The sequence below is a fragment of the Phocoena sinus genome, chromosome 18, assembly GCF_008692025.1.
Source record: "Phocoena sinus isolate mPhoSin1 chromosome 18, mPhoSin1.pri, whole genome shotgun sequence".
NCBI lineage: Eukaryota > Metazoa > Chordata > Mammalia > Artiodactyla > Phocoenidae > Phocoena > Phocoena sinus.
Genome location: NC_045780.1, coordinates 44,868,616 through 44,895,304, shown reverse-complemented (window position 1 = coordinate 44,895,304; position 26,689 = coordinate 44,868,616). Strand labels below are relative to the sequence as shown.

The following is a 26,689-nucleotide window of genomic DNA, read 5'->3' as shown; positions in this document are numbered from 1 at the left end:
TTTATCCATTCATCTGTTGATGGACACATAGGTTGCTTCCATGTCCTGGCTATTTTAAACAGAGCTGCAATGAACGTTTTGGTACATGACTCTTTCTGAATTACGGTTTTCTCAGGGAATATGTCCAGTAGTGGGATTGCTAGGTCGTATGGTAGTTCTATTTTCAGTTTTTTAAGGAACCTCCATACTGTTCTCCATTATGGCTGTAGCAATTTACATTCCCACCAGCAGTGCAAGAGTGTTCCCTTTTCTCCACACCTTCTCCAGCATTTATTGTTTCTAGATTTTTTGATGATGGCCATTCTGACTGGTGTGAGATGATATCTCATTGGAGTTTTGATTTGCATTTCTCTAATGATTAATGATGTTCAGCATTCTTACATATGTTTCTTGGCAATCTTTATGTCTTTTTTGGAGAAATGTCTATTTAGATCTTCTGCCCATTTTTGGATTGGGTTGTTTGTTTTTTTGTTATTGAGCTGCATGATCGGCTTATAAATCTTGGACATTAATCCTTTGTCAGTTGCTTCATTTGCAAATAATTTCTCCCATTCTGAGAGTTGTCTTTTGGTCTTGTGTATGGTTTCCTTTGCTGTGCAAAAGCTTTGAAGTTTCATTAGGTCCAATTTGTTTATTTTTGGTTTTATTTCCATTTCTCTAGGAGGTGGGTCAAAAAGGATCTTGCTGTGATTTATGTCATAGAGTGTTCTGCCTATGTTTTCCTCTAAGAGTTTGTCTGGCCTTACATTTAGATCTTTAATCCATTTTGAGTTTATTTTTGTGTATGGTATTGAGGAGTGTTCTACTTTCATACTTTTACATGCACAGATATATTTTTACATGTATCTGTCCAGTTTTCCCAGCACCACCTATTGAAGAGGCTGTCATTTCTCCACTGTATATTATTGCTCCCTTTATCAAAGACAAGGTGACCATATGTGTGTGGGTTTATCTCTGGGCTTTCTATCCTGTTCCATTGATCTATCTTTCTGTTTTTGTGCCAGTACCATACTGTCTTGATTACTGTAGCTTTGTAGTATAGTCTGAAGTCAGGGAGCCTGATTCCTCCAGCTCCATTTTTCATTCTCAAGATTGCTTTGGATATTTGGGGTCTTTTGTGTTTCCATATAAATTGTGAAATTTTTTCTTCTAGTTCTGTAAAAAATACCAGTGGTAGATTGATAGGGATTGCATTGAATCTGTAGATTGTTTTGGGTAGTAGAGTTATTTTCACAATGTTGATTCTTCCCATCCAAGAACATGGTATATCTCTCCATCTATTTGTATCATCTTTAATTTCTTTCATCAGTGCCTTATAATTTTCTGCATACAGGTCTTTTGTCTCCTTAGGTAGGTTTATTCTTAGACATTTTATTCTTTTTGTTGCAGTGGTAAATGGGAGTGTTTTCTTGATTTCACTTTCAGATTTTTCATCATTACTGTATAGGAATGCCAGAGATTCTGTGCATTAATTTTGTATCCTGCTACTTTACCAAATTCATTGGTTATCTCAAGTAGTTTTCTGGTAGCATCTTTAAGATTCTCTATGTATAGTATCATGTCATCTGCAAACAGTGACAACATTACTTCTTCTTTTCCAATTTGGTTTCCTTTTATTTCCTTTTCTTCTCTGATTGCTGTGGCTAAAACTTCCAAAACTATGTTGAATAAGAGTTGTTACAGTGGGCAACTTTGTCTTGTTTCTGATCTTAGTGGAAATGGTTTCAGTTTTTCACCTTTGAGGATGATGTTGGCTGTGAGTTTGTCATATATGGCCTTTATTACGTTGAGAAAAGTTTCCTCTATGCCTACTTTCTGCAGGGTTTTTGTCATAAATGGGTGTTGAAATCTGTTGAGATCTTTCTCTGCATCTATTGAGATTATGATATGGTTTTTCTCCTTCAATTTGTAAATATGGTGTATCACGTTGATTGATTTACATATATTGAAGAATCCTTGTATTCCTGGAATAAACCCCACTTGATCATGGTGTATGATCCTTTAAATGTGCTGTTGGATTTTGTTTGCTAGTATTTTGTTGAGGATTTTTGCATCTATGTTCATCAGTGATATTGGCCTGTAGTTTTCTTTCTTTCTGAAATCTTTTTCTGGTTTTGGTATCAGGGTGTTGTTGGCCTCATAGAATGAGTTTGGGAGTCTCCTTCCCCTGCTGTATTTCAGAAGATTTTGAGAAAGATAGGTGTTAGCTCTTCTTTAAATGTTTGATAGAATTCGTCTGTGAAGCCATCTGGTCCTGGGCTTTTGTTTGTTGGAAGATTTTTGATCACAGTTTCAATTTCAGTGTTTGTGATTGGTCCGTTTTTACTTTCTATTTCTTCCTGGTTAAGTCTCAGCAGGTTGTGCTTTTCTAAGAAAACGTCCGTTTCTGCCAGGTTGTCCATTTTATTGGCATAGAGTTGCTTGTAGTAATCTCTCATGATCTTTTGTATTTCTGCAGTGTCAGTTGTTACTTCTTTTTCATTTCATTTTTTTAAATTTATTTATTTAATTTTTTTTTTGTGGTATGTGGGCCTCTCACTGTTGTGTCCTCTCCCATTGTGGAGCACAGGCTCCGGATGCACAGGCTTAGTGGCCATGGCTCACGGGCCCAGCCACTCCATGGCATGTGGGATCTTCCCGGACTGGGGCATGAACCCATGTCCCCTGCATTGGCAGGCGGACTCTCAACTGCTGCACCACCAGGGAAGGCCCTTCTTTTTCATTTCTAATTCTATTGATTTGAGTCTTCTCCATTTTTTTCTAGATGTGTCTGGCTAATGGTTTTTCAATTTTGTTTATCTTCTCAAAGAAGCAGCTTTTAGTTTTATTGACCTTTGCTATCGTTTCCTTCATTTCATTTTCATTTCTTTCTGATCTGATCTTTATGATTTCTTTCCTTCTGCTAAATTTGGGGGTTTTTGTTCTTCTTTCTCTAATTGCTCTGGGTGCAATGTTAGGTTGTTTATTTGAAATGTTTCCTCTTACTTAAGGTAGGATTTTACTGCTATAAACTTCCCTCTTAGAACTGCTTTTGATGCATCCCATAGGTTTTGGGTCGTCGTGTCTCCATGTTCATTTGTTTCTAGGAATTTTTTAATTTCCTCTTTGATTTCTTCAGTGATCACTTCATTATTAAGTAGTGTATTGGGGCTTCCCTGGTGGTGCAGTGGCTGAAAGTCTGCCCGCTGATGCTTGCGACACAGATTCGTGCCCCGAACCAGGAAGACCCCACGTGCTGCAGAGCAGCTAGGCCCATGAGCCATGGCCACTGAACCTGTGCATCCGGAGCCTGTGCTCTACAATGGGAGAGGCCACAACAGTGAGAGAGCCTCGCGTACCACAAAAAAAGAAAAAAAAATGTAATGTATTGTTTAGCCTCCATGTGTTTGTATTTTTTACACATCTTTTCCTGTAATTGATATCTAGTCTCATAGCATTGTGGTCGGAAAAGATACTTGATATGATTTCAATTTTTTTTAATTTACCAAGGCTAGATTTCTGAACCAAGTTATGATCTATCCTGGAGAATGTTCCATGAGCACTTGAGAAAAATGTGTGTTCTGTTGTTTTTGGATGGAATGTCCTATAAATATCAATTAAGTCCATCTTGTTTAATGTATCATTTAAAGCTTGTGTTTCCTTATTTATTTTGATTTTGGATGATCTGTGCAATGGTGAAAGTGGGGTATTAAAGACCCCTACTATGAATGTGTTACTGTCGATTTCCCCTTTTATGGCTATTAGTATTTGCCTTATGTATTGAGGTGCTCCTATGTTGGGTGCATAAATATTTACAATTATTATATCTTCTCCTTGGATCGATCCCTTGATAATTATGTAGTGTCCTTCTTTGTTTCTTGTAATAGTCTTTACTTAAAAGTCTATTTTTTCTGATATGAGAATTGCTACTACAGCTTTCTTCTGATTTCCATTTGCATGGAATTTCCTTTCCAGCCCCTCACTTTCAGTCTGTATGTGTCTCTAGGTCTGAAGTGGGTCTCTTGTAGACAGCATATATACGGGTCTTATTTTTGTATCCATTCAGGCAGTCTGTGTCTTTAAGTGGGAGCATTTAGTCCATTTACGTTTAAGGTAATTAATGATATGTATGTTCCTATTCCCATTTACTTAATTGTTTTGGGTTTCTTATTGTAGGTCTTTTCCTTCTCTTATGTTTCTTGCCTAGAGAAGTTCCTTTAGCATTTGTTGTAAAGCTGGTTGGGTGGTGTTGAACTCTCTCAGCTTTTGTTCATCTGTAAAGATTTTAATTTCTCCATCAAATCTGAATAAGATCCTTGTTGGGTAGAGTAATCTTGGCTGCAGGTTTTTCCCCTTCATCACTTTAAATATGTCTTGCCACACCCTTCTGGCTTGCAGAGTTTCTGCTGAAAGATCAGCTGTTAACCTTATGGGGATTCCCTTGTGTGTTATTTATTGTTTTTCCCTTGCTGCTTTTAGTATGATTTCTTAGTATTTAATTTATGATAGTTTGAGTAATATGTGTCTTGGCATGTTTCTCCTTGGATTTATCCTGAATGGGACTCTCTGTGCTTCCTGGACTTGATTAACTATTTCCTTTCCCATATTAGGGAAGTTTTCAACTATAATCTCTTCAAATATTTTCTCAGTCCCTTTCTTTTTCTCTTCTTCTTCTGGGACCCATATAATTCGATAATTGTTGCATTTAATATTGTCCCAGAGGTTTCTGAGACTGTCCTCAGTTCTTTTCTTTCTTTTTTCTTTATTTTGCTCTGCAGTAGTTATTTCCACTATTTTATCTTCCAGGTCACTTGTCCATTCTTCTGCCTCAGTTATTCTGCTATTGATACCTTCTAGAGTATTTTTAATTTCATTTATTGTGTTGTTCCTCATTGCTTGTTTCCTCTTTAGTTCTTCTAGGTCCTTGTTAAATGTTTCTTGCATTTTCTTTACTCCATTTCCAAGGTTTTGGATCATCTTTGCTATCATTATTCTGAATTATTTTTCTGGTAGACTGCCTATTTCCTCTTCTTTGTTGGGTCCTGTGGGTTTTTACCTTGCTCCTTCATCTGCTGTGTGTTATTCTGTCTTCTCATTTTGCTTATCTTACTGTGTTTGGGGTCTCCTTTTTGCAGGCTGCAGGTTCGTAGTTCCCGTTGTTTTTGGTGTCTGTCCCTAGTGGTTAAGGTTGGTTCCATGTGTTGTGTAGGTTTTCTGATGGAGGGGATTAGTGCCTGTGTTCTGGTGGATGAGGCTGGATCTTTTCTTTCTGGTGGGCAGGTCCACGTCTGGTGGTGTGTTTTGGGGTGTCTGTAGCATTTTTATGATTTTAGGCAGCCTCTCTGATAATGGATGGGGCTGTGTTCCTGTCTTGCTAGTTGTTTGGCATTGGGTGACCAGCACTGTAGCTTGCTGGTTGTTGAGTGAAGCTGGGTCTTGGCGTTGAGATGGAGATCTCTGGGAGAATTTTGCCATTTGATATTACGTGGAGCTGGGAGGTCTCTTGTGGACCAGTGTCATGCAGTTGGCTCTTCCACCTCAGAGGCACAGCACTGACTCCTGGCTAGAGCACCAAGAGCCTTTCATCCACATGGCTCAGAATAAAAGGAGAAAAAAAGAAAGAAGAAAGAAAGAAAGAAAGAAAGAAAGAAAGAAAGAAAGAAAGAAAGAAAAAGAAAGAAAAAAGATAAAATAAATTAGGATAAAATAAAATAAAGTTATTAAAATAAAAACTAAAAAAGGATTATTAAGAAAAAAGATTTTTAATTAAAAAAAAAAACTGTACTGTTAGAACCCTAGGACAAATGGTGAAAGCAAAGCTATACAGACAAAAATCACACACATAAGCATACACATACACACTCAGAAAAGGAGGAAAAGGGGACAAAATAGTATATGTTGCTCCCAAAGTCCACCTCCTCAATTTGGGATGATTCTTTTTCTATTCAGGTATTCCACAGATGCAGGGTACATTAAGTTGATTGTGGAGATTTAATCTACTGCTCCTGAGGCTGCTGGGAGAAATTTCCCTTTCTCTTCTTTGTTCGCACAGTTCCCGGGGTTCAGCTTTGGATTTGGCCCCACCTCTGCGTGTAGGTCACTGGAGGGCGTCTCTTCTTTGCTCAGACAGGATGGGGTTAAAGGAGAAGCTGATTCGGGGGCTCTGGCTCACTCAGGCCCGGGGGAGGGAGGGGTACGGATGCAGGGCGAGCCTGCAGCGGCAGAGGCCAGCATGACATTGCACCAGCCTGGGGTGCACAGTGCATTCTCCCGGGGTAAGTTGTCTCTGGATCCCGGGACCCTGGCAGTGGCGGGCTGCACAGGCTCCCGGGAGGGGCAGTGTGGATAATGACCTGTACCTGCACACAGGCCTCTTCGTGGCTGCAGTAGCCTTAGCGTCTCAGGCCCATCTCTGGTGTCTGTCCTGATAGCCGTGGCTTATGCCCGTCTCAGGAGCTCCTTTAAGCGGCACGCTTAATCTCCTCTCCTTGTGCACCAGGAAACAAAGAGGAAAGAAAAAGTCTTTTGCCTCTTCGGCAGGTCCAGACTTTTCCCCGGACTCCCTCCTGGCTAGCCGTGGTACACTAACCTCTTCAGGCTGTGTTCACACCACCAGTCCTCTCCCCGCATCCGACCAAGCCTCAGCTCCCAGCCACAGCCCACCCCAGCGGGTGAGCAGACAAGCCTCTCAGGCTGGTGAGTACTGGTCGGCACTGATCCTCTGTGTGGGAATCTCTCCGCTTTGCCATTCGCACCCCTGTTGCTGTGGTTTCCTCTGCGGCTCTGAAGCTTCCCCCCTCCGCCACCTGCTGTCTCTGCCCGCAAAGGGCCTTCCTACTTGTGGAAAATTTTCCTCCTTCACAGCTCCCTCCCACTGGTGCTGGTCTCATCCCTATTCTTTGTCTCTGTTTTTTCTTTTGCCCTACCCTCGTACGTGGGGAGTTTCTTGCCTTTTGGGAGGTCTGAGGTCTTCTGCCAGCATTCAGTGGGTGTTCTATGGGAGCAGTTCCCCATGTAGATGTATCTCTGATGTATACAATGTAGCCGCTGAGGAGGGAAGGATGGAAGCAGGTCCAGAAATGGCTGGGTAGACCTTCCCGCAGGAGCCAAAGGAGAGGGCACCTGGTGTCCCATATCAGCCGCCCAGATGTGGGACAGAAGGGGAAGAGTGGTGGGACCTGGAAGCTTCTCCAGCCACCCCTGCGGTGCCCGGAATTCTCTCTTCTTCTCCCCACCCTGCCAGCCGCAGGGTTCGCGTGGAGGCAGGAGGAGCGGCCGGGCCGCCTCTCACTCCTGCTCAGGGCAGCTCTGGCAATGCCTGGCCAACCCCCAGGGGGACACCTGCCCTGGGAAGAGGACACTGGCGCCGGTCAGAGCTCACCCAGTCCCTTAGGTATTGTCGTCTCCACAGCCCAATCCACGGCCTCAGCGGGATGCCAGTTTCCCGGGTTCCTCCTTAACCCCAACTGAGCCACTCCACCTGGGGTGAGCAGGGGATCCCACCAGCAACGGGAGAAAGTGGGAGGGGAAGTTGAGACCCGGCCAAGAAAGCTCATGGAAAAGGTGCCAGTGTCCTGCAGGACAGCCCTCCCCCCAGGAGACTCTCCTATAGCTTTGCTTTTACCATTTGTCCTAGGGTTCTGTCAGTGGTCTTTTTTTTTTGCAGTATGCAGGCCTCTCACCATTGTGGCCTCTCCTGCTGCAGAGTCATGGCTCACGGGCCCAGCTGCTCTGTGACACGTGGGATCCTTCCTGACCTGGGGCATGAACCTGTGACCCCTGCATCAGCAGGCAGACTCTCAACCACTGTGCCACCAGGGAAGTCCCCGTCAGTGGTCTCTTTTTTATCTTTTAGTATAGTTTTTAGTGATTGTTATCATTGGTGGATTTGTTTTTTGATTTGGTTGGTATCTTCTTTCTTTCCTTTTTTTCTTTTTTTATTACTTTTTAATGTTTTAATTTTTAATAATTTTTTGTATTTTATTTTAATAACTTATTTTATTATTTTCTTTCTTTCTTTCTTTCCTTCCTTTTTTCCCTTTCTGAGCCATGTGGCTGACAGTGTCTTGGTGCTCCAGCTGGGTGTCAGGCCTATACCTCTGAGGTGGGAGAGTTGAGTTCAGGACATTGGTCCACCAGAGACCTCCAGCTCTACATAATATCAAACAGCGAAAGGGCTACCAGAGGTTTGCATCTAAATGCTAAGGCCCAGCTCCACTCAATGACCAGCACGATACAGTGCTGGAAAACCTATGCCAAGTGACTAGCAAGATAGGAACACAATTCTACTCATTAGCAGAGAGGCCGCCTAAAATCAAAATAAGGTCACAGACACCACAAAACACACCACTGGAAATGGTCTTGCCCAACAAAAAGACAACATCCAGCCTCATACACTAGAACACAGGCTCCAGTCCCCTCCAACGGGAAACTTACCTTAGACCCCCTGAAACAACCTTAGACACTGGGGTCAGACACCAAAAACAATGGGAAATACGAACCTGCAGCCTGCAGAAAGGAGACACCAAACACAGTAAGTTAAGCAAAATGAGAAGACAGAGAAACACACAGCAGATGAAGGAGCAAGGTAAAAAACCACCAGACAAAACAAATGAAGAGGAAATAGGCAGTATGCCTGAAAAATAATTCAGAGTAATGAGTGTAAAGGTGATCCAAAATCTTGGAAATAGAATGGAGAAAATACAAAAAAATATTTAACAAGGACCTAGAACAACTAAAGAGAATAAAAACAATGATGAGCAACACAATAAATGAAATTAAAAATTCTCTAGAAGGAATGAATAGCAGAATAACTGAGTCAGAAGAACAGATAAATGACCTGGAAGATAAAATAGTGGAAATAACTATCACAGAACAGAGTAAAGAAAAAAGAATGAAAAGAATTGAGGACAGTTGCAGAGACCTCTGGAACAACGATAAGCACTCCAAGATTCGAATTATAAGGGTCCCAGAAGAAGAAGAGACAAAGAAAGGGACTGAGAATATATTTCAAATATTATAGTTGAAAGCTTCCCTAATATGGGAAAGGAAATAGCCAATCAAGTCCAGGAAATGCAGAGCGTCCCACACAGAAAAACCCGAGGAGAAACATGCCAAGACACATATTAATCAAACTATCAAAAATTAAATACAAATATAAAATAGTAAAAGCAGCAAGGGAAAAACAACAAATAACACACAAGGGAATCCCCATAAGGTTAACAGCTGATTTTTCAGCAAAAACTCAGTAAGCAAGAAGGGAGTGGCAGGACATATTTAAAAAGATGAAAAGGAAAAACCTACACCCAGATTACTCTACCCAAAAGGATCTCATTCAGATTTGATGGAGAAATTCAAATTATACAGACAAGCAAAAGCTAAGAGAATTCAGCACCACCAAACCAGCTTTACAAAAAATGTTACAGGAACTTCTCTAGGCAGGAAACACAAGAGAAGGAAAAGACCTACAATAACAAACCCAAATTAATTAAGAAAATGGTAATAGGAACATATGTATCGATAACTCTCTTAAATGTAAATGGATTAGATGTTCCACCAGAAGACATAGATTGGCTGAACGGATACAAAAACAACACCTGTATATATGCTGTCTAGAAGAGACCCAGTTCAGACCTAGGCACATATACAGACTGAAAGTGACGGGATGGAAAAAGATATTCCATGCAAATGAAAATCAAAGAAAAGCTGGAGTAGCATTTCTCATATCAAACAAAATAGACTTTAAAATAAAGACTATTACAAGAGACAAAGAAGGACATTACATAATGATCAAGGGATTAATCCAGGAAGAAGATATAAAAATTTTAAATATTTATGCACCCAACATAGGAGCACCTCAATACATAAGGCAAATGCTAACAGCCATAAAAAGGGAAATCAACAGTAACACAGTCATAGTAGGGGACTTTAACACCCCACTTTCACCAATGGATAGATCATTCAAAGTGAAAATACATAAGGAAATACAAGCTTCAAATGATACATTAAACAAGATGGACTTAATTGATATTTATGGCACATTCCACCCAGAAACAGCAAATTACACTTTCTTCTCAAGTGCTCATGGAACATTCTCCAGGATAGATCATATCTTGGGAAGTAAATCAAGCTCTGGTAAATTTCAATCATATCAAGTGTCTTTTGATCACAATGTTATGAGACTAGATATCAATTACAGAAAAAAATATGTAAAAAATAAATATACATGAAGCCTAAACAATACACTTCTAAAGAACCAAGAGGTCACTGAAAAAATCAAAGAGGAAATTAAAAAATACCTAGAAACAAGTGACAATTAAAACACGAAGAACCAAAGCCTATGAGATGCAGCAAAAGCAGTTCTAAGAGGGAAGTTTATACCAATACAATCCTACCTCAATATACAAGAAAAATCTCAAACAACCTAACCTTATACCTAAAGCAATTAGAGAAAAAAGGACAAAAAACCCTCCAAAGTTAGCAGAAAAAAAAGAAATCAAAAAGATCAGATCAGAAATAAATGAAAAATAAATGAAGGGAACAATAGCAAAGAGCAATAAAACTAAAAGCTGGTTCATTGAGAAGATAAAGAAAATTGATTAACCATTAGCCAGACGTACCAAGAAAAAAAGGGAGAATACTCAAATAAATAGAATTAGAAATGAGAAAGAAGTAACAACTGACACTGCAGAAATACAAAGAATCATGAGACATTACTAAAAGAAACTATATGCCAATAAAATGGACAACATGGAAGAAATAGAGAAATTCTTAGAAAAGCACAACCTTCTGAGAGTGTACCAGGAAAAAGTAGAAAATATAAACAGACCAGTCACAAGCCCTGAAAGTGAAACTGTGATTAATAATCTTCCAACAAACAAAAGCCCAGGAACATATGGCTTCACAGGTGATTTCTATCCAGCATTTAGAGAAGACCTAACACTTATCCTTCTCAAACTCTTCCAATATACAGCAGAGGGAGGAACACACTTAAACTTATTCTATTAGGCCACCATCACCCTGATACCAAAGCCAGAGAAAGAGCCACAAAAAAAGAAAACTACAGGCCAATATCATTGATGAACATAGATGCAAAAATCCTCAACAAAATACTAGCAAACAAAATCCAACAGCACACGAAAAGGATCATACACCATGATCAAATGGGGTTTATCCCAGGAATCCAAGGATTCTTCAATATACACAAATCATTCAATGTGATACACCATGACAACAAATTGAAGGAGAAAACCATATGATCATCTCAATAGATGCAGAAAAAGCTTTCAACAATATTCAACACCCATTTATGATAAAAACCCTCCAGAAAGTAGGCACAGAGGGAACTTACCTTAACAAAATAAAGGCTATATATGAAAAAACCCACAGCCAAGATCATTCTCAATAGTGAAAAACTGAAACCATTTCCACCAAAATCAGGAACAAGAGAAGGTTGGCCACACTCACCACTATTATTCAGCATAGTTTTGGAAGTTTTAGCCACAGCAATCAGAGAAGTAAAAGAAATAAAAAGAATCTAAATCAGAAAAGAAGAAATAAAACTGTCACTGTTTTCAGATGACATGGTACTATACATAGACAATCCTAAAGATGCTACCAGAAGACTACTAGAGCTAGTCAATGAATTTGGTAAAGTAGCAACATTAAAAATTAATGCACAGAAATCTCTTGCATTCCTATACACTAATGATGAAAAATATGAAAGATAAATTAAGGAAACACTCCCATTTACCTTTTGCAAAAAAGAATAAAATACTGAGGAATAAACCTATCTAAGGAGACAAAAGACCTGCATGCAGAAAACTATACAACACTGATGAAAGAAATTAAAGGTGATACAAACAGATGGAGAGGTAGATATACCATGTTCTTGGATTGGAAGAATCAACATTGTGAAAATGAGTATACTACCCAAAGCTATCTATAGATTCAATGCAATCCCTCGCAAACTACCAATTGCATTTTTCACAGAACTAGAACAAAAACTTTCACAATTTGTATGGAAACACAAAAGACCCTGTTTAGCCAAAGCAACATTGAGAAAGAAAAATGGAGCTGGAAGAATCAGGCTCCCTGACTTCAGGCTATACTACAAAGCTACAGTAATCAAGACAGTATGGTACTGCCACAGGAACAGAAATATGGAACAGGATAGAAAGCCTAAAGATATACCCACACACATAATACCACCATATTTTTGATAAAGAAGGCAAGAATATACAATGGAAAAAAGACATCCTCTTCCATAAGTGGTGCTGGGAAAACTGAACAGCTACATTTAAAAGAATGAAATTAGAGCATTCCCTAACACCATACACAAAAATAAACTCAAAATGGAATAAAGATCTAAATGTAAGGCCAGACACTATATAACTCTTGGAGGAAAACATAGGCAGAACACACTATGACATAAATCACAGAAAGATCCTTTTTGACCCACCTCCTAGAGAAATGGATATAAAAACAAAAATAAATAAATGGGACCTAATGAAACTTAAAAGCTTTTGCACAGCAAAGGAAAATACAAACAAGACATAAAGACACCCCTCAGAATGGGAGAAAATATTTACAAATGAAGCAACTGACAAAGTATTAAACTCCGAAATTTATAATCAGCTCATGCAGCTCAATATCAAAAAAGCAAACAACCCGGGCTTCCCTGGTGGCGCAGTGGTTGAGAGTCCGCCTGCCGATGCAGGGGACACGGGTTCGTGCCCTGGTCTGGGAAGATCCCACATGTCGCGGAGCAGCTGCACCCGTGAGCCATGGCCGCTGAGCCTGCACGTCCGGTGCCTGTGCTCCACAACAGGAGAGGCTACAACAGTGAGAGGCCCGCATACCACATAAAAAAAAAAAAAAAAAAACAAAGCAAACAAAAAAAGCAAACAACCCCATTCAAAAACGGGCAGAATACTTAAATAGACATTTCTCCAAAGAAGATATACAGATTGCCAACAAACGTGAAAAAATACTCAACATCACTAATCATTAGAGAACTTCCAGTCAAAACCACAATGAGGTATCACTTCACACTGGTCATAATGGCCATCATCAAAAAATCTACAAAGAATAAATGCTGGAGAGGGTGTGGAGAAGAGGGAACCCTCTTGCACTGTCGGTTGGAATGTAAATTGATACAGCCACTATGGAGAACAGTATGGAGGTTCCTTAAAAAACTAAAAATAGAACTACCATATGACCCAGCAAACTCATTACTGGGCATATACCCTGAGAAAACCATAATTCAAAAAGAGTTGTGTACCACAATGTTCATTGCAGCACTATTTAGAGTAGCCGGAAATGGAAGCAACCTAAGTGTCAATTGACAGATGAATGGATAAAGAAGATGTCGCACATATATACAATGGAATATTACTGAGCCATAGAAAGGAACGAAATTGAGTTATTTGTAGTGAGGTGGATAGACCTAGAGCCTGTTATACAGAGTGAAGTAAGTCAGAAAGAGAAAGACAAATACCGTATGCTAACACATGTATATGGTATCTAAAAAAAAACAAATGGTTCTGAAGAGCCTAAGGCCAGGACAGGAATAAAGACGCAGAGGTAGAGAATTGACTTGAGGACACGGGGAGTGGGAAGGGTATGCTGGGACATCGTGAGAGAGTGCCATTGACATATATACACTACCAAATGTAAAATAGATAACTAGTGGGAAGCAGCTGCATAGCACACGGAGATCAGCTCAGTGCTCTGGGACCACCTAGAGTGGTGGGATAGGGACAGTGGGAGGGAGACACCAGAGGGAGGGGATATGGGGATATATGTGTGCGTATAGCTGATTCACTTTGTTATACAACACAAACTAACACAACATTGTAAAACAATTATACTCCAATAAAGATGTTAACATTTTTCTTTAAAAAAAAAATGGAAGAATTAAGAATTGATTAAATATCCATTATTTTCAAACATTTCAGACAAGTTTTATCTGTGAAACCTACAAAAGACAAATTGAGGCTATGTAAGCACAAAACACATAGCCATTAAGTAAAATAGTTTTTTTTTAAAAATAAATTTAGAGTCCATTTTTTTTTTTTTTTTGGTACACAGGCCTCTCACTGTTGTGGCCTCTCCCGTTGCGGAGCACAGGCTCTGGACGCGCAGGCTCAGCAGCCATGGCTCACGGGCCCAGCCGCTCTGCGGCATGTGGGATCTTCCCGGAGCGGGGCACGAACCTGTGTCCCCTGCATCGGCAGGCGGACTCTCAACCACTGCGCCACCAGGGAAGCCCCATATTTTGTTTTTGAACCCAGATTTTTACCCTTAAGTTCAGAAAATAGAGTCTATGATCCTTAGAAAAACATGTACTGGCAGCCATATATCTTTCAAGGCAATACTAACCATGACACTAAGTACTGTAGTATTTGGCAAGATATACAGTAAAAGTGATTGCTTAATGACAACTTTAAAGTGAAAGATTTCTTGCCTAATTAAAAGCGTGATAATTAATGGTATCCATATTGAACTCTCTGGAGTTCTTATCCACTTTGAGTTACAAATCAAAATCTAAGAATGTGCTATGCTTGTGTGTGTGTCTTCAAGACTAGAGCCAGTTAGTGATATATGATTTATTCAACTATATCTTACCTAAATTTATGAAATTATTTTGGGATTCTGTGACACATGGAGTTGTATATGTGATACCTAAAGCTACCTTCAGATATGGTCCTTAGCCGAGGCCCAAGAACTGAATGATGTTCTTGCTACCTTCATGATTGAATATTGACTAGTGACTTGGTAAGGCCATTAGTGTTGTTAAGAGAGGTAATTCTGACAATTTATGCTAAAGTGAAATTAATATACAGATAAAAACTCCTGGCCTCATACACATGAATACACATAGCCTACATGTGCTATCATGGGATAAGGCATTCCAATTCCACACAGACTTCTGAATATTTATTGCCTTAATATGATTGATATTCTTTTTCAAGATTTCCTTTAGTTTTACTTTAACTTAGTTGTATCTGTAAAAAGTCATCATGAAGTATCAGTTCAAGTTATTGGAAGCAAAATGGTAGATAATGTCAGTAGTGACTGGAGGAAGTCATATCACAATAGTGGCATCATTCTACAGATATGGAAAATTGTGCTAACATACAGGATGAGTCCAAGGAAATCAGCTGCAGCAGAGAGGAAAACATGGTCTCCAGGTATTTAAAGAGTTTAGAATATTGGCAGTCTAAGTATTCACATTGGAACTTGGATAATCCTGCTGCCCAGGGAGAGAGTTTTTCATCCTCTGACTTGCTTTATATTACCTGCTAGTTGTGGGCATCTGTGAGCATGAAACTGTTGACCATAAGCAGATGAAAATGTGGGTTAATCCTATCCTAAACAAGGCAGAGGTAAGGTGACAAGATTACAATCTAGGGTCAGGGTGGGATCAGTACCTTACCACTGTAGTTCTCAGTCATGCCCAGTTAATAGGCTTCCCCAAATTGACAATCTAATGTGCATTTTAAATTGAGGGGCTTATGTCATCTCATGATTCCATATCAAAGGAAGAAATTTTGAGTGAAAATGTATCTACATATTAATAATAATTATGGAGATTAAAGCTGAGTCTTCTGAAATATGTAACAGTGAATAACAACACAAAGTATGTACTTATTAGAGCAAATGTATTTAGCAAAAGAAAAGACAGGTTTAATGTTGGTAAGAGCACATATACTTTTTGTTATAAAATGTGTCTAAGACTATGGAAAGAAAACTATTGTTTTTGTGTTGTTAAGAAAACCATGTTTAGAGTGGAATAGGGAAAGAAAAAATACCAGATACTTTTATGTGCCCCAAAGAGTTTCTGTTTTCTAGAATCCTCAGGGATCATAATGATCCATAGCACCTCAAATATGTTTCAAAATACTTTCATTTGTTTTTTCACTAGTGTCCATTAATATAAGACACCTCTGCTTTGTGTTTACTCTAGAAGCTTATATAGATGATGAGTTTGGGTCTTAAAGGCCAGAGATATAAGCACTTGAAGCAGATTTTACTTTGTTTTAAACTCCTTATATATAGCAGGCAGGTAAGAAGTTTTGCAAGATTAATAGACAAAGTTTCTGTGATTTTTTTACTATCATCAATGACATTGTTATCTCTAAAACTACGCTAAATCTCCTAATTTTAAGATTTGATACCAATGTCATTCCAACTTGCCATCGCAAACTTACTTTATTGCCTACTCAAATTAATCTACCTCTTTTCTCTCAAAACATGGTTGCATTTTTCTTGTTAGTGTGATTTTATTTCATCTACATCTCAAAAACCATATATGAAACACATGCTTGTAATTATTATACACCATACCTTATCTTCTTTTTGTCCAAAATGAGAGTTGTCTTTTTTACCTTTGCATTTCTAGCCTTGCAAGGGAAATTTTAAAAGAAAGTGTAGACTTTCAATTAATATACTTTTACCTAAATTGCAAAATACATTCCTAAAATTTAATTAGAAAAACAGTATATTTGATTTAAAATTAATTAACTAAATCTAAACTATTTTGTTTAAATTTTGAAAAGTGTATCATATATAATATATGAAGATCACCCTTTTTCCCCTAAGTATTGGACAAAACAGTTGAAATTATATTGTTGTATTGGTTGGTTTACCAATAAAACAACAATGGTAGCTCATGAGTTTGAATACGAATTTTAAAAAATAGAGTGCAAAAGTGGTTCCAGAATTAGTTCCCGACAAAAAAGATTTAAAAATAGATTTATATATTTTAAAGTGTATAATGAAATAAAAAATCTTGACAGTAATCTAAGGAGCAATAATAAATGACCATTAAACAGCTTACCATGCTGCATAAACCTGATAGTTATTTACCTATTTAATGCTTAAAATTATATAAGTCCTCTTACATATCATAAGAAGAGGGTATCACTTTACTTGTTTTTCCTCCCACTTTGAGGGATCAGCCAGATTTCAGAAAAAAACAGAAGGGGACACTGACAACTTTTTGAACCAGCCATTGCTCGAGAATACTATTCAAACACTTAACATTCAAAACTCTGAAATTAAACTTTTGTCCCATCAATTATGGTCAGTGAATGGAGAGAAATAATTATTTTATTTTTTTCAGCGTAAGTATTAAGTTTAAATTCCTACTTTCCTTCATCTTGTACTGATAGAGAATATAAACTTACATATGTGAGGTTTTTTAGGATTATGGGATTTAAGGGTAAAACTGACAGCAGTCCATATACTTAATTATACTATCACCTTACTGTGGACCAGTTTCCATGCATTCCACCCATTATACTTGAAGAACTATTTCCAACTTTCTTACACACTTTAACTGGCTTAAAATTGACATTTTGCTAGTATGTTCTAGTGGTTAAAAACATAAATTTCTGTCAAACTGATCTTTATTAAGATCTTAGTCCTTCCACTTACTAAATACCCCTTGGATGGATATGTAACCATTCTAAGCTCTGGTTTCCTCAGTTGTAAGATGGGGAACAATAATTTCATTTACGTAAGAAGAATTTTGTGAGGATATAAACAGAACTTGGTTGTAAATCAGTTTGAAAATTCCAGATATTAACTCATGGATACTTACATTAAATTGTAGAAAAGAGGAATTGGCTTAGAAGTGTAATGCACCAGAAAAGCCTGGAAGCTCTATAAATGTGGAAGCACTTTTTATAGAGTCATATCTGATAAAAGATAGCAAAAATTGAAATATATAGACAAATGGGAAGAATACCGTCATACTGATGAAAAAATCTTTTACTGTCAGAGTCTAAGGAGAGCAATTACAAACACGTTGGTGCCTTTTCCCAAGACTTGCAGAAACAATTATTTATAGTTGAAACTGAATAAGAACTCATCTACCTATTTTTAAGGAGAGACTTGGCTGTTTCCAAAGCAGCCATATCCAGGTGGGTGCAGATGTGTGTTCTGATTATTGATGCTGGTACTTTATCAGTTGTTAGGTGTTTTGAATATCAGTGCTTGGTAGATAGGGGGAATTAAGATCATTATTTCATTTTGTTTTAAGTTTGAAAAGTGGAAATATACATGTCATAAGCATTTTAGGATAAATATCCTAACATAATCAGATACCCAAATATGAATATATGTGAAGAAAACAAAACAATAGAACAAGAGAACATGTCATATATGTTTTAGGATTGAAAAATGTAAGACATTTTTAAACATGCAAGCATTTATCTCTTTGCAATTAATGGAGAGACTTAAATTTTTTAAAAAAAGAATAAAATTCAAACTTGGTTATTTTTTCCATGTTCTTCAGTAATTACCACATGGAAATTTATTGAAAAATCTAATCTGGACTTTAAAACCTTAATTCAACCTAGTCTTATTGGAAATTATGCCAATTAATACCTGTTCTATTTACTACTGCTGCATTCAAATTGCCTAAATGTCTAAACTGGAACTTTTAATTTTAGTAACATTTAGCTAATATGGATTTTCCTTTACTTCCATTTGCTAATATACAGACTTCTATAAATCATAGGATTTTGGAGCTGAAATAAATTTTATAGGTGGATCCTCTAGTCCAGTCTACTTACTATATAAATGAATAAACTGGTAGCAAGGATATTTTAATGACTTGGTCAAAATTACAGTATAGTTGGAAGACAAAATAAAGTTATAGTTTTTATCCTTTCACTAGTAAAGCAGAGAAGGATTTTAAAAATCTAAAGGTGTCTACAAAATTTCTATGTGTGAGTTGTTTCCTTTGTTATTTGTGTTTACTCAGTTGATAGAGATGGCTTTACTATGCCAGACATAATAACTGGATGAAAGAAGAAAGACTGATTATCTGTATTCAGATTCATGACTAGAGAAAGGAGAGAACTTAGAGATAAATTACTTATCAACAGTATGCAGATAGACTTCCTGTCCTCTCTATCTTAACACCATTTGCTAGTGCCTTTTAGACAGTACATTCCCATACCTCTGAATATACCTTATGAAGATTTGTCCATACTGAAGTGCTCCTTTCACCCAAAGTACACAAATTGTAAGATTAAGTAGGTCCATTCCAGACCTGTAGATTCAGGAAGGCCAGTGTATTAGCAAATATCGTTTGGCTGCTTTCAGCAGAGACTTCAAATAATAGCAAATTAAACAAGGCAGAACTCTATTTATCTCATGTTTCAGTGAAAAGGAAAGGAGATAAATGTAAAACCAAAATTTCTGTGTAGACAAGAAGGGAAGAGATTCTTCAAACAAATGAGAGGATTGGTCTTTAAAGAAATAGACTCTTGAACCATCATAGCAGGAGAAAAGGTAGAACATGTAGGTAAAGAGGCAAATAGACTGGTAATTCTGGCAGTGGGACCATAAGGCAGGGAGTTCACAGATTATTCCTTTGTTAATTTGAAAATAAGCTGGGGATGGGGTCATTAGAAGAGCAGAGGCTCAGTTATGTATACATAGGGGAGCTTGTGGTTTAGAGCAGATGCTTCATTACAACATAGAAAGTACATTAGGTACAGAAGCCAATAAATAGTGGACACAGTGTAAGTTTCTGATATGTGGGTGCATCTTGGAAGATTGTCAGAATCTGCAGAAGCTAAAGTTGTGTGAATAAAATGGTGGTTGTGGTTATGTGTTCATCCATACCATGACTGTTTATTTCTTTCCCTTATCAGACTGTGAACTCATCAGAAGAGCTTATCTCAATTCTGTATCCTTAGCATTTCATGTAGATGATATTGATTAAAAATTTTTGAGTGGATGAATAAAGTACATTATTAAAAATGTGAGATAATCATGTTTTCTCATGTATATGTATTGTGTCCAAAAATAACACTGCTAAATATAGCTTTCTGTGTCTTATCTACTAACATACTCTACACCCATGGTCTTTGAAACTCATAGGAAAAAAAAACCTTTTATACAGAGCCTCTATTTTGGTTTAGATTCAGCACTAAGTCATTGCTCTAAAAGAAGAATCAAATTTCTGACTGCCCCAAGCCACTGTGATTTCTACATAATAGTAGCTTTCTGAGATTTTTAAAACATTGCTGGTAATAGGCCACTCTGTTTCATTCTAACCTGAACCCTAAATATAGAGTTATTTTTTTTTCTTCTCTGCATGCTGTATCATTCAGTTCTATGTGGTATCCCTGAAAGAAAAAAAAAAATCTAAAAACAAGGCCTAGGAACTCTACTATATGACCATAAAATCCTTCACAAAATGGAAAAGAGAATAGTTATATTGATTAATTTAGTGCCAGAGATGTTCCATGGTTGCAGGTTTGGCACCTTTTGAAGTTGCATTTACCCTTTTAGGCTGCTAAAGCACTATTTAATGAATCAATTCAGTCATTTAGTCAATAAGAGTATCCTTGTCTCTTAAAAGAGTTAATATACATTTTCAGTGGTACTTCACTTATAAAAAAGGAATAGTTAAAACACTCGACAAATCAGACTTAATATCACTTAAAATGCACATTTTTCAAAAGGATGGATTTCCTCCTACCCCAATTATATACATGCCATTTGTGAACAAATTCATAGACCCACATAGAAAGAAGTATTCCCTGTTTAGAAATGTCAGCAGAATGAAACACTGTCATAGAATAATGATCTCTTGTTCCCACATAAATACCTAGGGAAAACTAAGATGTTCATTTTCAAAGCAAGAAACATTGATCCACTGTGTATGCCCTATTAAAATGACTTTATTTTATTCCATCAAATAGCTGATGTAAATTCAGTTATTTAGCCTGATAGATATGGGTTCCAGAGAATGACACTTGTGTGCTACAGTACTACTAAATAGATGAAAATCATTGCATTTTGCTTTGCTTTATTTGTCAGAAAAGCAGAATTAAGTTTGTTCATGAACTCTCTAGGGTTTAATATGGGCAATTTAGAAATGGTATACACTGATTTTATTTTTCTTTGATTTCTTATTTTTTTATTGGAGTATAATTGCTTAACAATGATGTGTTAGTTTCTGCTTTATAACAAAGTGAATCAGTTATACATATACATATGTTCCCATATCTCTTCCCTCTGGCGTCTCCCTCCCTCCCACCCTCCCTATCCCACCCCTCTAGGTGGTCATAAAGCACAGAGCTGATCTCCCTGTGTTATGCGGCTGCTTCCCACTAGCTATCTATTTTATGTTTGGTAGTGTAAATATGTCCATGCCACTCTCTCACTTTGTCACATCTTACCCTTCCCCTCCCCATATCCTCAAGTCCATTCTCTAGTAGGTCTGTGTCTTTATTCCTGTCTTACCCCTAGGTTCTTCATGACATTTTTATTTTTTCTTAAATTCAATACATATGTGTTAGCATACGGTTTTTGTCTTTCTCCTTCTGACTTACTTCACTCTGTATGACAGACTCTACGTCCATCCACCTCATTACAAATAGCTCAATTTCATTTCTTTATATGGCTGAGTAATATTCCATTGTATATATGTGCCATATCGTCTTTATCCATTCATCTGATGATGGACACTTAGGGTGTTTCCATCTCCTGGCTATTGTAATTAAAGCTGCAATAAACATTTGGGTACATGACTCTTCATTAATTATGGTTTTCTCAGGGTATATACCCAGTAGAGGGATTGCTGGGTCATATGATAGTTCTATTTGTAGTTTTTTAAGGAACCTCCATACTGTTCTCCATAGTGACTGTACCAATTCACATTCCCACAAGCAGTGCAAGAGTGTTCCCATTTCTCCACACCATCTGCAGCACTTATTGTTTCTATATTTGTTGATGATGGCCATTCTGACTGGTGTGAGATGATATCTCATTGGAGTTTTGATTTGCATTTCACTAATGATTAATAATGTTGAGCATTCTTTCATGTGTTTTTTGGCAGTCTATATATCTTTTTTAGAGAAATGTCTGTTTAGATTTTCTGCCCATTTTTGGATTGGGTTGTTTGTTTTTTTGTTATTAAGCTGCATGAGTTGATTGCAAATTTTGGAGATTAATCCTTGGACAGTTGTTTCATTTGCAAATATTTTCTCCCATTCTGAGGGTTGTCTTTTGGTCTTGTGTATGGTTTCCTTTGCTGTGCAAAAGCTTTGAAGTTTCATTAGGTCCCATTTGTTTATTTTGTTTTTATTTCCATTTCTCTAGGAGGTGGGTCAAAAAAATCTTGCTGTGATTTATGTCATAGAGTGTTCTGCCTATGTTTTCCTCTAAGAGTTTGATAGTTTCTGGCCTTCCATTTAAGTCTTTAATCCATTTTGAGCTTATTTTTGTGTATGGTGTTAGGGAGTGATCTAATCTCATACTTTTACATATACCTGTTCAGTTTTCCCAGCACCACTTATTGAAGAGGCTGTCATTTCTCCACTGTACATTCCTACCTCCTTTATCAAAGATAAGGTGACCATATGTGTGTGGATTTATCTCGGGGCTTTCTATTCTGTTCCATTAACCAATATTTCTGTTTCTGTGCCAGTACCATACTGTCTTGATTACTGTAGCTTTGTAGTATAGTCTGAAGTCAGGGAGCCTGATTCCTCCAGCTCCATTTTTCATCCTCAAGATTGCTTTGGCGATTCAGGGTCTTTTGTGTTTCCAAACAAATTGTGAAATATTTTGTCTAGTTCTGTGAAAAATGCCAGTGGTAGTTTGACAGGGATTGCATTGAATCTGTACATTACTTTGGGTACTATATTCATTTCACAATGTCGATTCTTCCAATCCAAGACCATGGTATATCTCTCCATCTATTTGTATCATGTTTAATTTCATCAGTGTCTTATAATTTTCTGCATACAGGTCTTTTGTCTCTTTAGGTACGTTTATTCCTAGATATTTTATTCTTTTTGTTGCAATGGTAAATGGGAGTGTTTTTTGATTTCACTTTCAGATTTTTCATCATTAGTGTATAGGAATGCCAGAGATTTCCGTGCATTAATTTTGTATCCTGCTACTTTACCAAATTCATTGATTAGCTCTAGTAGTTTTCTGGTAGCATCTGTAGGATTCTCTATGTATAGTATCATGTCATCTGCAAACAGTGACAGCTTTACTTCTTCTTTTCCAATTTGGATTCCTTTTATTTCCTTTTCCTCTCTGATTGCTGTGACTAAAACTGCCAAAATTATATTGAATAAGAGTGGTGAGAGAGGGCAACCTTGTCTTGTTCCTGATCTTAGTGGAAATGCTTTCTTTCAGTTTTTCACCATTGAGGATGATGTTGGCTGTGAGTTTGCCATATATGGCTTTTACTATGTTGAGGAAAGTTCCCTCTATGCCTACTTTCTGGAGGATTTTTACCATAAATTGCTGTTGAATTTTGTCAAAAGCTTTCTCTGCATCTATTGAGATGATCATATGGTGTTTCTCCTTCAATTTGTAAATATGGTATATCACATTAATTGATTTCCGTATATTGAAGAATCCTTGCATTCCTGGAATAAACCTCACTTGATCATGGTGTATGATCCTTTCAGTGTGCTATTGGATTTTGTTTGCTATTATTTTGTTGAGGATTTTTGCATCTATATTCATCAGTGATATTGACCTGTAGTTTTCTTTCTTTGTGACATCCTTATCTGGTTTTCGTATAAGGGTGATGGTGGCCTCGTAGAAGGAATTTGGGAGTGTTCCTCCCTCTGCTATATTTTGGAAGAGTTTGAGAAGGATAGGTGTTAACTCTTCTCTAAATGTTTGATAGAATTCGCCTGTGAAGCCATCTGGTCCTGGGCTTTTGTTTGTTGGAAGATATTTAATCACAGTTTCAATTTCAGTGCTTGTGATTGGTCTGTTCATATTTTCTATTTCTTCCTGGTTCAGTCTTAGGTGTGCATTTCTAAGAATTTGTCTATTTCTTCCAGATTCTCCATTTTATTGGCATAGAGTTGCTTGTAGTAATCTCTCATAATCTTTTGTATTTCTGCAGTGTCAGTTGTTACTTCTCCTTTTTCATTTCTAATTCTATTGATTTGAGTCTTTTCCCTTTTTTTTCTTGATGAGTCTGGCTAATGGTTTATCAATTTTGTTTATCTTCTCAAAGAACCAGCTTTTTGTTTTATTGATCTTTGCTATCATTTTCTTCATTTATTTTTCATTCATTTCTGATCTGATCTTTATGATTTCTTTCATTCTGCTAACTTTGGGCATTTTTGTTCTTCCTTCTCTAATTACTTTAGGTGCAAGGTTAGGTTGCTTATTCCAGATGTTTCCTGTTTCTTAAGGTAGGATTGTACTGCTATAAACTTCCCTCTTAGAACTGCTTTTGCTGTATCCCATAGGTTTTGGGTCATCCTGTCTCCATTGTCATTTTTTTCTAGGTATTTTTTAATTTCCTCTTTGATTTCTTCAGTGATCACTTCGTTATTAAGTAGTGTGTTGTTTAGGGGGTGCTGGGAAGATGGCGGAAGAGTAAGATGCAGAGATCACCTCCCTCCCCACAGATACACCAGAAATACATCTACACGTGGAACAACTCCTACAGAACACCTACTGAATGCTGGCAGAAGATGTCAGACCTCCCAAAAGGCAAGAAACTCCCCACATGCCTTTTTAGGGCAAAAGAAAAAAAAGAAAAAACAGAGACAAAAGAATAGGGATGGCACCCACACCAATGGGTGGGAGCTGTGAAGGAGGAAAGGTCTCCACACACTAGGAAGCCCCTTCATGGGCGGAGACTGTGGGAGGCGGAGGGGGGAGCTTCGGAGCCGCAGAGGAGAGCACAGCAACAGGGGTGCAGACAGCAAAGTGGAGAGATTCCTGCATAGGGGATTGGTGCCGACCGGCAGTACCAGCCCGAAGGCTTGTCTGCTCACCCTCCGGGGCAGGCGGGGCTAGGAGCTGAGGCTCGGGCTTTGGTTGGAGCGCAGGGAGAGGACTGGGGTTGGTGGCTCGAAAACAGTCTGAAGAGGTTAGTGCACCACAGCTAGACTGGAGGGAGTCTGGGGAAAAGTCTGCACCTGCCGAACAGGCAAGAGACTTTTTCTTCCCTCTTTGTTTCCTGGTGTGCGAGGAGAGGGGTTTAAGACCGCTGCTTAAAGGAACTCCAGAGACGGGCGTGAGCTGCGGCTAAAAGCGCAGACCCCAGAGACGGGCGGGAGATGCTAAGGCTGCTGCTGCTGCCACCAAGGGGCCTCTGTATGAGCACAGGTCACTATCCACACCCCTCTTCTGGGGAGGCTGTGCAGCCTGCCACTGCCAGGTTCCCGGGATCCAGGGACAACTTCCCAGGGAGAACGCACGGCAGGCCTCAGGCTGGTGCAACGTCATGCCTGACTCTGCCACCGCAGGCCCACCCCGCACGCTGTGCCCCTCCTTCCCCCGGCCTGAGTGCGCCAGAGCCCCCGAATCAGCAGCTCCTTTAACCCCGTCCTGTCTGAGCAAAAAACAGACGCCCTCCAGCGACCTACATGCAGAGGCAGGGCCAAATCCAAAGCTGAGCCCCTGTGAGCTGTGAGAACAAAGAAGAGAAAGGGAAATCTCTCCCAGCAGCCTCTGAAACAGCGGATTAAAGCTCCACAATCAACTTGATGTACCCTGCATCTGTGGAATACATGAATAGACAACGAATCATCTCAATTTGAGGAGGTGGACTTCGAGAGCAAGATCTATGATTTTTTTCCCCCTTTTCCTCTTTTGGTGAATGTGTATGTGTATGCTTCTGTGTGAGATCTTGTCTGTATAGCTTTGCTTCCACCATTTGTCCTAGGGTTCTATCCATCCATTGTATTTTTTTTTTAATGTTTTTCTTAATAATTAATTTTAATTTTAATAACTCTATTATACTTTACCTTCTTTCTTTCCTTCTTTCCTTCTTTCTTTCTTTCCTTCATTCCCTCCTTTAGACAATGAATCATCCCAAATTGAGGAGGTGGACTTTGAGAGCAAGATTTATGATTTTTTCCCCTTTACCTCTTTTTGTGAGGGTGTATGTGTATGCTTCTGTGTAAGACTTTGTCTGTATAGATTTGTTTCCAACATTTGTCCTAAGGTTCTATCTGTCCATTTTTTTTTCTAAATAAATTTTTAATTCAATAACTTTATTATACTTTATTTTATTTTACTGTATCTTCTTTCTTTCTTTTTTCCTTCCTTCCCTCCTTCCTTCCTTCCTTCCTCCCTCCCTCCCACCCTCTCTCCTTTCTTTCCTTCTTGCTTTCTATTCTTTTTTCTTTCTTTCTTTCTTTCTTTATTCCTTCCCTCCTTCCTTCCTTCCTTCCTAACTTCCTTCCCTCCTTTCCTACTTTCTTTCTTTCTTTCTTCCTACTTCTACTAATTCTATTTTCTCTCCCTTTTATTCTGAGCCGTGTGGATGAAACGCTCTTGCTGCTCCAGCCAGGAGTCAGGGCTCTGCCTCTGAGTTGGGAAAGCCAACATCAGGACACTGGTCAACAAGAGACCTCCCTGCTCCACATAATATCAAACTGCGAAAATCTCCCAGAGACCTCCATCTTAACACCAGTACCCAGCTTCACTCAATGACCAGCAAGCTACAGTGCTGGACAACCTATGCCAAACAGCTAGCAAAACAGGAACACAAACCCACCCATTAGCACAGAGGCTGCCTAAAATCATAATAAGTCCACAGACACCCCAAAACCCATCACCAGAAGGGAATCTGTCCACTAGAGAGTCAAGATTTAGCCTCATCCACCAGAACACAGGCACTAGTCCCCTCCACCAGGAAGCATACACAACCCATTGAACCAACCTTAGCCATTGGAGACAGACA

The 26,689-nt window shown here is 38.4% G+C and overlaps 2 long non-coding RNA genes across 2 annotated transcripts in view; one reads left to right on the top strand and one right to left on the bottom strand.

Annotated features, from left to right (window-relative positions):
• Positions 1-8,304, bottom strand: part of LOC116743240 — a 27,522-nt gene extending 19,218 nt beyond the window's left edge. Inside the window, exon 1 of the long non-coding RNA XR_004346708.1 lies at positions 8,217-8,304. This is a non-coding gene — a long non-coding RNA (uncharacterized LOC116743240). The remainder of the gene's footprint in view (positions 1-8,216) is intronic.
• LOC116743239 lies at positions 8,191-26,689 on the top strand. Its single transcript, XR_004346707.1, has 3 exons — positions 8,191-8,238; positions 13,938-13,941; positions 26,478-26,689. It is a non-coding gene; the product is annotated as an uncharacterized LOC116743239 (long non-coding RNA).